The sequence below is a fragment of the Capsicum annuum genome, chromosome 1, assembly GCF_002878395.1.
Source record: "Capsicum annuum cultivar UCD-10X-F1 chromosome 1, UCD10Xv1.1, whole genome shotgun sequence".
NCBI lineage: Eukaryota > Viridiplantae > Streptophyta > Magnoliopsida > Solanales > Solanaceae > Capsicum > Capsicum annuum.
In genome coordinates, this window is record NC_061111.1 from 61,092,205 (window position 1) to 61,102,801 (window position 10,597).

Consider the following 10,597-nt stretch of genomic DNA (forward strand, 5'->3'; position numbering starts at 1 on the left):
ATATTTTACTCAGTTATGTTATATGCTTAGTCATACATCCTCAGTATTTATAGATTTCCATGCATTATAAGTTATTTATAAAACCAATACTCCATACTTTACATACATATCCAATTATTCAGTCTCTACTTAGTAATCCATTTTTTACATGCATATCCAATTAATCATTAGTTCTATTCATAAAACCATGTATATTAGCCTACCTCATTTAGCATATTAGTACATTCAAAATACTAATTGCATACCTTTTCTTTGGTGCTATGATGCATTATATCATAGGTTCTGATGCTCAGTTCCTAGCTTATGAGTAAACTTATCAGATTCTCAGCAGTAGCAGTGGTGAGACCTCATACTTTGAGGATAGGCTTACTTTATTTCATGCCTCAGTTAGTAGTTAGTTGGAGTTAGTTGGGGCCTGTCCCATCAACTCATATTTAGTTAGTTAATTATAGAGGCTTTTTAGACATAATAGTCAGTTATTCAGTATTCAAATATTATAATTAGTGGTCCAATTTATCTTTATTTTATCAGATTCAGTCAGTTGTTTTTATAGACTCATATTTTAGTTTTAAATTCAGTTATTAAAAGAAGGGTATAACTCAGCAAGGTATCGCTTCCAGTGCTACCAGTGGTCAGCATCTGAACATATTATATGTTCTTCAGTCTCGCCAAGATTTGGAAAGTTCTCCTGAAGTAGTTACTGTTATGTTGTAGGTCTTTTACTTATATGTTTATGCTTTACTAGACCCTGGAGTGTTACTTTCTTTTGTAACTCCATATATAGCTGTTAATTTTGGAGTCAGTCCCGGAACTCTAGCAGAGCTCTTTTTAGTGTCTACCCAAGTAGGTATTTCCATTGTATCCAGGCAGGTATACAGGAATTGTCTAGTTACAATATCTCAAAAATGTACCTTAGTTGATCTCATAGAGTTAGAGGTGATGGATTTTGACGTCATTCTCAGCATGGATTGGCTCCACTGATGTTATGCCTCAGTTGATTATAGAAATGGAATAGTTCATTTTCAGTTTCCAAATGAACCAGTCCTTGAATGGAGGGGTAGTACTACAGCTTTTAGGGGTCAGTTGATTTCGTACCTTAGAGCCAAAAAGATGATATCGAAGGGGCATATTTACCCTCTCATAGGAGTCAAAGACTCTAACTCAGAAACTCCTACTCTTGAGTCAATCCCAGTAGTAAAAGAATTCTCAGATGTGTTTCTTGAAGATATTCTTGGAGTTTCTCCCAAAAGGAAATTGACTTCAGAATAGACCTTCTCCTAGATACTCAACCTATATCTATTCCACCATATAAAATGGCTCCAGCTGAACTCAAAGAACTAAACGAATAGTTAAAGGATCTCCTAGAGAAGGGATTCATCAAACCCAGCATCTCCCCATGAGGTGCACCTATTCTATTCGTGCATAAGAAAGATGGTTCTCTCAAAATGTTCATAGACTACTATTAGTTGAATAAGGTCATAGTCAAGAATAAATATCCGCTTCCTAGAATCGATGACTTATTTAACCAACTTTAGGGTGCCAGTTACTTTTCCAAGATAATCCTCAGATCAGGATATCATCAGCTTAGAGTCATAGAATGTGACATTCCAAAAATAAGTTTTCAAACTCGATATGTCACTTCAAATTTCTAGTCATGTCTTTTGGTCTTACTAATGCCCCAGCAACCTTCATGGACTTGATGAACCAAGTTTTTAAGCAGTACTTGTACATGTTCATCATAGTCTTCATTGATGACATCCTTGTTTTCTCCCGTAGAAAAAATGAGCATGCAGACCACCTTAGAGTAGTGCTTCAGACTCTTAGAGCTCATCAGTTGTTTACTAAATTCAATAAGTGTTAATTCTGGCTAAGATCAATAGCTTTCCTTGGCCATATTATTTCTGGTGATGGCATTAGAGTCGATCCTCAAAAGACCAAAGAGATAAGAAATTAGCCTAGACTTATCTCTCCATTAGATATCAGGAGTTTCTTGGGTTTAGCTGGCTATTACCATTCATTTTTTAAAGGGTTTTCTTCTATTACATCCCCATGTCCAGATTGGTTCAAAAAAAAAAGTTAAGTTTCAGTGGTTACATTCATGTGAGAAGAGTTTTCAGGAGTTGAACACTTGACTCACCTCAGCCCCAGTTCTTACTCTACCAGACGGTTCAGATAGTTTTGTTATGTACTATAATGTATCCAGAGTAGGTTTGGTTTGTGTCCTTATTCAGAGAGGTAAGGTCATAGCCTACACCTCCAGACAGCTTAAGCCTCATGAGAAGAATTATCTAACTCATGATCTTGAGCTAGCATCTGTAGTGTTTGCCTTACAGATTTGGAGGCATTACTTGTATGGGGTGCATGTAGATGTGTTCACAGATCACAAAAGCCTTCATTATGTGTTCTCTTAGAAAGATTTCAATTTGAGTTAGAGAAGATGGTTAGAGTTATTAAAGGATTATGACATGAGTTTTCTGTATCATCCGAGCAAGGCCAATGTAGTGGTTGATGCTCTTAGTAAAATGTCTATGGGTAGTGTAGCTTATGTTGAGGATGGTAAGAAGAAGTTAGCTCAGGAATTTTATCAGCTTTCCTGACTAGGTATTTGTTTACTCGATTCAGGTAGTGTATGGGTGCAGAGTAGCTCAGAGTTATCTCTAGTTTTTGAGGTAAAAAAAAGTAGGATAGAGATCCCGGTCTAGTTAAGTTGAAAGATTCAATCAGAGATCAGAAAGTGAAAGTTTTCTCGTAAGGAGGAGATGGTGTTTTGTGTTGTTAGGGTGAATTGTGTGTGCCTAGTGTAGATGATTTGAGGCAACAAATTCTTATATAGAAGCGCATGGGGCGCGTTACTCTCTTCATCCAGGGGATACTAAGATGTACAATGATTTGTGGGAGATCTATTGGTGGAGTGGGATGAAGAGAGATATTTTAGAGTTTGTAGCTAAGTGCTCTATATGTTAGCAAGTTAAGATTGAGCACAAGAAACCTAGTGGGTCCATGCATGAGTTTAGTATTCCCATATGGAATTGGGAGGAAGTAAACACGAACTTTGTGACAGATTTGCCCCATACCCATCATCGGCATGACTCTATTTGAGTTATCACAAACAGAATGACCAAATCAGTTGATTTTTTGCCAGTCCATACCTCTTACTCAGCAAAAAACTATGTCAATGTCGATCTCAGAGAGTTGGTTAGGTTGCACGGTGTTCCCTTATCTATCATCTCAGATAGAGGTACTCAATTTATATCTCATTTCTAGAAAGCATTTGAAAAGGGTCTTGGTAACCAAATCCACCTCAATACAGCCTTCCACCCTCAGACAGACGGTTAAGCAGAAAGGACCATTCAAACTCTTGAGGATATGCTGAGAGCGTGCATTGTTGATTTCAAGGGTAGTTGGGGTGACCATTTTTCTTTGATTGAATTTGCATACAATAACAGCTATCATTCTAGTATTTTTATGGCTCCATTTGAGGATTTCTATGGTAGGAGATGTAGATCACAAATTGGTTGGTCTGAAGTAGGTGAGGCTGCAGTAGTAGGGCCTGACTTGGTGTTTAATGCGTTAAAAAAGTTTTAGTTATCAGAGAAAGGCTTAAGGTTTCCCAGAGCCGACAGAAAACGTATGATGATGTGAGGAGACAGGATCTTGAGTTTGAGGTCGGTGATCTTATGTTCTTAAAAATCTCTCCCATGAAAAGACTGAAGAGATTTGGCAAGAAAGGGAAACTCAGTCCCCGATATGTCGGTCCCGTTAAAATTCTCAGTCGTTTTAGAAAGGTAGCTTACGAGCTCGAGTTTCCTTCATATTTAGCATCAGTACACCCAGTATTCCATGTCTCTTTGTTGAAAAAGCGTATTGGTGATCCAGCTGTAGTTGTTCCCTTATAAAGTGTAGATATTCAGAACAGTCTTTCCTTTGAGGAACTTCCAGTCGAAATTCTTGATCATTAAGTTTGTAGACTAAGGAACAAAGAAGTTCCACTAGTCAAAGTTCTTTGGCAAAATCAATCTGTTAGGAGAGCCACTTGGGAAGCAGAGGCAGATATACGGACCAAATACCCCCATCTCTTCTTCGCGAATCCATATTTAATATAAGGTACTAATCTTCTTAAGATTTTCTTATCTATGTCATGATTAGTTTCATTCATACATAATGTTCCTATCATTCGTACATTCATGAATCAGTTTATTCATGCTTTCCATACATAATACATGCATATTTAGTGTGTAAGCTCAGTCCATCAGCTTAACCAATTTTATTCGGGGATGAATGATCCCAAGAAGGAGATATTGTAACACCGTGTATTTCCCTGGCATAATCTAAGTCCCAATACATAAGTATTCATACATAAAATTTCTAAAACGCTCATTATTTTTCAATTTAGAGCCTGCCAATGTGTAGGAAATTCAGTTAGCTTTCCAACAATATAAAATTTGCCTAAATCTGATAATCGGGTACGATGTTATGGCGATTTTAATTTTCAGTCATTAAATATCATCCTTTTAACCCTCAGTGCATCGCGTAGGCATCCCAAATGACAATTGTTGATTTCCATTGTGACTCTGCGATCAGGGTGCATCGCGGAGCAGGCTAATTTCCTATTTGTCAATTTTCAGTGGGCCTCCGTGATCATGGTGCATCGCGGAGGTGGCCAAAATGGCATCCATAGACTTACCGCGATGGTGGTGCATCGTGCCGTCTATCCAGGTCCCAGTTATCCATTTTCCAATGACTTGGCGCGATAGTGGCGCATTGTGCTAAGGCTAAAAATAGGGATGGTCAGTTTTCAGCTTCTGTTTTTAAATTTGTTTAAGGGTATTTGAGTCTTTTTCCTCGGCCCTAATTAACCTAAAACACGAAATTTAACCCCTAAAAACCCGAAGTAGTCATCATTATTTCAATTCCTCTCACAACAAGAAATCCCTCTTTCAAGAACAAAAAACCCTAGCTCTCAAATTCAAGGCAAGTTCTCAAGAACTATCCATTCATCTCTTCAAATTCATTAATCCAGGTATGTTAGATGTTTATCCATGGATCTCTTTTATCCATGGAGTCCAAGAAACATTTTTAAATTATCAAATTTTGATCTTTTTAAGTTATCATGTTTTAAATTATGATTTCATCCATGAATCTCCATGAACTATGATCTTATACCATGTTACCATGAAATTATTGTTATTATTCAATCTTTCATGTTGTAATATTATGATTTACTGAATTAAACCATGATTTAATGCTATTATGATGAATTCATGCTATTTCTACAAGTTTCATGACATTTCTATGATTGTTTTAAAACCATGAACTACAAATGTTTGATAAAATGCCTACACGAATGATTTATTTATTAAAAGCCTTCATGTTTTGGCCTTCAAGCTTTAGTGTCCTTTCAGTATTGTTGTTTTGAGTCCTGGGGGTATTAAATACTCAAACAACATAGTTGTTTATTTAGTCTAGCCTCAGTACATTATAGAATAGTCTTCAGATTATATTATGAGCATTATCAAAATAGTCAATATCGGTTTTTCAACTCAAAACAGTCTAGTATCTCAGTGTCTTTCAGTTGATAGTAGGATTTATCATCGAGTGAGTGTAGGGATGGCGAATTCCTTATCATATAGGCAAAGTCATTAGTAGCAGTCCCTATACTCCAGAACTGCATAGCCAGTGTAGGATATGAGTAGTCACCCATCAGATTAGGCTTGACTATCTCGCAGGGGTCACCCGTCAGTTCAGGCTTGACACCCTTAGTCCTTTGGACATTATATCAGTTTAGTGGATCCACACATTCATTATTAGTACCCGTGGCATGATATTAATACCCTTCCAATTGGGGTTACAGTTTGAACCCTGATTAGCTCAAATTGGGGAATATCGGTTAGATGATACCTCCCATAGTCTCAGAAATGGTCTCAGTTATAGTCCTAGTCCAGTTATTCAGTCTATGTGTTGCTTAACCAAAGCATATAGATTTCAGTTATCTTAGTATTTCAGTTTACAAATTTTACTCATTTATGTTATATGCTTGGTCATGCATCCTCATAATTTATAGATTTCCATGCATTATCAGTATCAATAGATTCCATTTTCTCTACTCAGTACTCCATGCTTTACATACATATCCAGTTAATCATTAGTTCTGTTCATGAAACAATGCATATCAACCTACCTTATTTAGCATACCAGTACATTCAAAGTACTGATCGCATACCTTTTTTTTTGCGATATGATGTAGTATATCATAGGTTCTGGCGCGCAGTTACAGGCTCATAAGTAGACTCATCAGATTCTCAGCAATAGCAGTGGTGAGTCCTCATACTTCGAGGACGAGCTTACTTTATTTCATGTCTCAGTTAGTAGTTAGCTGGAGTTAGTTGGGGCCTGTCCCATCAGCTCATATTCAGTCAGTCAGTTATAGAGGATTTTCATACATAATAGTCAGTTATTTAGTATTCAGATATTACAGTTAGTAGTCCAGTTTACCTTTATTTTATTAGATTCAGTCAGTTGTTTCTATAGACTCATATTTCAGTTTTAAATTTAGTTATTAAAACCTTATGGTATGTTAGTATTCTTCCACATTTATGATCATGTTATTCAGTTCTCACAGCAGGTACCAGCTCATAGGTTAGCTTGTAGTCTCTTGGGACCGTAAGCACCGTGTAATGACTAAGGGGTAGTCTTACGTTGTTATACCCCAGTGAAAGGGTGTTATCACCATGCCACGGATACTAATAATGGCTATATTAATCCACTAAAGAATCACCCTCATCTGGCAGGTGAGATATGTGTTACCGTCAACTGGCAGGTGAACACTTTATCAAACCTCGACAGGTTGATATTTTTAACCTATGCTGGCTACGTAGTTCTGGAACTAAGGAAATTCTACTAAAGATCACACCCTTAACTGGTAGGTGAGCCCCCATCCCTAGGTTCGCTCGGTGCTGAATTCTACTCCCAACAGAATAGGCAGTAAACTAATCACTAGACTATACTACTGTTCAGTATGGACTGACTGAACTGGACTGAGTTCACTGAGTTCTGTAACTGACTAAGTACTACTATTTGTGACATTACTGAGACTATACTGTAGCTACTGTAATTTAAGGTAAATAACTAGATTTCAGGTATTGAATACCCCCAGGACTCGATAGCATCAATAGTAAAATATGACATAATCTTGAAAGCATTACATTAATTACTTATTCACCTTGCATTCATTTAGACATTTTGTCAAACACTTGAGAGGCATGAACTTGTACATGAATGGGACCACATGATAACATGTCATGAATTCACTCTTCAATTTACATAGGCATTCTATCAAACACTTGGGGAGAATAATTAGTGCACATAGAAACCATCAACATATAAACATCATGGCTACAACATTCAAATTGCAAATTCAAGGGTTTAACATGAGAATCACATAATTCTACATACATGCTAATTAATTCACTTGAAACTTGTAATGAATATTGATTTGAAAACCAAACATCACTACATACATGAACACAATCCAATTCAAACATGTAGATCATGAAATAAGTAAACTTGTAGTTTAAAAAGGGTTCTTTAACTCCAAGGGTGGAAGAAAACCCACGGATGAACACCTATCATACCTTGGTAATTAAATTCGTTAAAATTATTGGTGCGTTCTTGAAGCTTGGACTTGAAATTGAATGACCTAGGGTTTTGTTCTTGAGAGAATTTGAGAGAAAGTAAGTGATTTTGCCCGTAGGATAGCTTAATTTCATATTTTTGGGCTGAATAAAAATGGAGAAATTGACTTAATTATCCCTCTAGACGTGGACTCAATTATAGAAAAACATGCCCAGCGACGTGTCGATGGGGTTGACGTGATAGCCGATGCGATACATTGAGATTGCGTCAGCTCACTGGAAATTGCACGCTTAAGTTGGTGATGATACTATTGATGCGATGGACGACGCGACGTATCGAGATCGCGTTGATCCACTATTTTAGACTTCCAATTAGGCTTCTAATGACGTCCAAAAAATCCAAAACTTACCTGAGGTGACCTATTGATATCCCGAATCATGAATCAACTTAAAAATAAATATTTTAAGGTCTTAAGGATCGAAAATAAAGTCATTGAAATATCGAGACAAAAATGAGACTAAGTGTCAATACATAGCTGAAATTTTCTATGTCTGGGACCTCTTTTGGCGTGCTATCTATGACTGAGATTTTGCGGGATCTTACACACTAGAATCCACAAATCAACTAGACTTATCATGAAAAAGATTAGTGGCATTCTTACCAAAAGCAACAAGAAGATCATCATTAGTAACAACAACAACATGATTTTCATTATCTTTTTCTTTCTTCTATCTTTTCATATCTCTCTTATGCTTGTGACAATATTTCATGATATGCTTATTCTTGTGACAATATTCATAAGTAACATTCTCAAATCTGGACTTTGACTTGCTTCTACTTTTATCTCTGTCATTCAGATTTTTGGACTTATTTCTTTCTCTCTCTCTTCGGTATCTAAAACATTAGAGTGTGAAGATAAAAACGTTGAGGCATGGGATCTTCTTTTTATCTCTTCATTTAAGACACCAGTATTAGCATATTTCATAGTTACAATACCACTGGGAATAAAATTAGTCAAAGAAACCCGACGAGTGTTCCAAGAGTCTGGCAAAGTATTAAGAAGCCAAAGTCCTTGAATTTCTTCATTGAACTTTACGCTCATTCCAGACAGCTATCCAAGGACACCCTGAAAATTATTTATATGATCAAAAATAGAATTTTTATACTTGATATTCATCAATTTCTTAAGTAGGAACAACTTGTTATTGCCAGTTTTCAAAGCATAAAGTGTCTCAAGCTTGTCCCACAAATTTTTGACATGTGTTTAATTTACAATATGATTTCTAGCATTATCTTCAATCCATTGTCTAATATATCCACAAACCTTTAAGTGGTTAAATTTTCAATCCTCATTTGTTATGAACTAAGGTTTATTAGACACAAACACATGCAAATGCATTTTCTTGATAAATAGAAGATCATTCATTTTGCCTTTACAAGTATGATAATTACTATCATTCAAACACATCATTTTGCTCATATTTGCCTCCATCATTTAAATTCGACTATCAACAACAACCAATTCTCTATACCACTTTGTTGGAAAAGACAAAGGCCCCATCAAAGTGCACGACAGGATAACAACGAAAGAATACCCAAGTCTAAACTTTTTCTTTCAATTTGAGCAAAGAGGAAACAAACTAAACTAGGCAAAATAAAGAATAGGCGGCAAATATATCAACCAAACAAATAGGACAAGACAAGAATAAAATCAATCACACGAGACACCAAAATTAAGTGAAAAACTCTTCGAGTAATGAGTAAAAAATCACGGGACTAAAAGCTCCAATATAATCACCAAGAGTTAAAATAATGTCCTCCAAAATAACCACCATTAAGTGTCAAACAACGAGCAATAATATATAAAGCACAACACCAAAAAAAATAGAATTAAAGGAGCAAAAGCACAAAAAATACAGCTACTATTCACGGATAAAAAAGAGGAGCTACATGCTACCAAATCCAGCTTCGTCAGTTCCTAATCAAAGATTGAGGTGAGTAGAACAAGCTCTCAAAAAATCAGATTAATTGGACTAGAAACGAAATGTATCACAATATGAAGTTGGCTGCTAGGGCTGAATAGGCAAAAAACTGCACACACCCTCTCTTTTGTGGCTGCTGAAAAATCTCTTTGCGTATAGTAAAATAAGTCCAAAGTATGTATGTATGTGTATATATATATATATGTATGTATGTATGTGTATATGTATGTATATACACATACATACATACATACATACATATATATACCCCATAGTAATGGGCCTATGGGAAAAAATAGATTGGTCTAAATTGTGTTTTATTTAGGATAAATTACACAAAACCCAAACTTAAGAGACTATATTACCCAATGTCCCTTACCTTTTTAAAATTTACATAAAATCTCGGTTTTCAACTTTACTATTAATACATATAAACAAAATCCCATATCCTATTTACACTCCACCATTAACTCATGCAAGCTATTTTTTAAAAAAAAAAATTCTTTCCCCAAAATCCCTCCCAAATTATAATCAAGTAAAGCATCTTCCATCTCCAAGCTGTTTTTTTTTTCTTAAAAGATTTACTTCTGTAAAATCTCCCAAATTATCATTAGTTAAAACATCTTCCGTCTTCATTAATCCATCTTATTCAAATCGTCAATGTACTAAATTATAAAATTTTTCAGTTATTTCAAAAAGGTGAGTTAATTATTTTAAATAATGAATATGTTAAAACGCTCCGATTATGTAACAATTAGCAACATTATTTATACACGAATTTTACGCATTTAAACACTTGAGTTATTGTAAATGCAAAGAAAAATATTAGTTCTGAATAAAAAATATCTATACACAATTATACATTATTCAATCAATGATAAATGAATAGTGAATGTGCAACCTCGACTGAATATACACTTATAACATTTGTACATAATTTTTACAATAAAAATAAGATAAACACAAATAGCACATACAAAAAA